Consider the following 1,647-nt stretch of genomic DNA (forward strand, 5'->3'; position numbering starts at 1 on the left):
TGTTGACATAGTATGGGGAGGGGAGGAGAAATGGTTCAAGACATCGCTGACAATTTTGAATGCATGACAGTTTTTTAAAATATATTGATCTGCCTGCCATTTTACCCTAAAGTGAGACTCCAGAAAAGAAAATGTCCAGTGACAAACAGTGGTATTAGTATATTGGTATTATCACTTTCTTTAACAAGCTTTCTATTTTAGGTTCTAAGCTATCACTCATTGTAGAAGATACAGGAGAAGTAAAACAGAGTTCACATGGCATGTTTCACTGTCGGTGAATTTAATGTAAAGAGCTATTCAAAGCCTGGACAAACAAGCCATACTTCAATTTTTATTTAGCTGCTTTCTGGATAGAGAAATTTCCCTTTATCTGAATGGTTAATATTTTCTCTGAAACAGATATCAGGTAGTAGCATGATTGGAAGAAGTTGAAAAAATAATGTTTTGTTCCTGTTCTGCTGAATGTTGTGTGACCTACTGTCTGCATCGTGATTATGGAATGGTCTGCTCCATGTGTGCCAGGAATTAACACTGCTTCAGATAATTTCTTTTTTTGCATGACTGCAGGAAATTAGAGCAGACAGATTCAGCCACTGGTGTTCAACAAACAATGCAGGTATCAAAGCCTTTAACAGTTTCCTCTTGCTTCGTGACAACAGAAGAGAATGCAAAATGTCAAAGTATCTAAGAAGGAAGCTTGCTGGCGCTTGAAATAGATTGAAAGCCTGGGTCTGCACGGAAACGGTCTGATCTCTGGATGTGCATGGATATTTTGGGGGAAGGTAGAAAAGTGAGGAAGGTTAAGGAAACTGAGTCCATAGTCAAGTCCTGAAGACTTTAAGTCATAAACGTTGGCAGAATGTAGAGCAAGTGTTTAGGTCAGGGTCATTTCAAATGCTTTTAACTTTTTTTTTTTTTTGTGGTATTGCTTAGGAAATTCAAATATCTGCATCTGTGCCCCTCACAGGAAATTGTTCTGAAGAGTTTATGGAAGTTTGCTTTTCCTCTACTGGAAAACATGGAAGCATTTCACTCACGCGAAGGGCTTTAAGTTAGTTGTCAGAGGTGGGTGGCTGGTCCCTTGTTTCCAGAATTACCTGTTACAAAGTCTCAGGGGCAAAAAAAAAAAAAAAATTGTGGGTTTTAGGTATAGGGGAAAGAAGTTAAAGAAGTTTTGTTACCACAGTGGGCTGAAATGTAAAAACTCATCTAAACAATAGAAGAAATAGTCTTTATAAATAGTAAGATAAAAATGGCAGGGTTGTTGGTTGGGTTTGGGGTTTTTTGGTAGTGATTTCTCCAGTCGTGTCTGAAGTGATGGAGGCCAGCCGCCTGTCACCGCGAAAGGGGGCTGTGTGTCTAGCTGCAGGCAGTAGCAAAAGCGCAGATCTGCCGGCAGAAGATGAGCGGGTGAGCACCGTAAGTACCGCGGCGCGGCCGGAGCTCCGGGACGGCGCAGAGCCGTCACCGCTGCCCGCGGGCGCCCGCCGCTCTGCCTTAAATACCTTCCTCGCGCCTCTCCGGCGTCACGTGACGGGGGAGGCCTCTCCCCCCCCAGCCGGGCCGGCGCCCCATTGGCCGGCGGGGCGGCGGCCGCCGATTGGCTGGCGCGGCTTCTTCCCCCGCTGCCCGCCCTCCCTCCCCACG

Source organism: Aquila chrysaetos, chromosome 22 (assembly GCF_900496995.4).
Source record: "Aquila chrysaetos chrysaetos chromosome 22, bAquChr1.4, whole genome shotgun sequence".
Classification (NCBI taxonomy): domain Eukaryota; kingdom Metazoa; phylum Chordata; class Aves; order Accipitriformes; family Accipitridae; genus Aquila; species Aquila chrysaetos.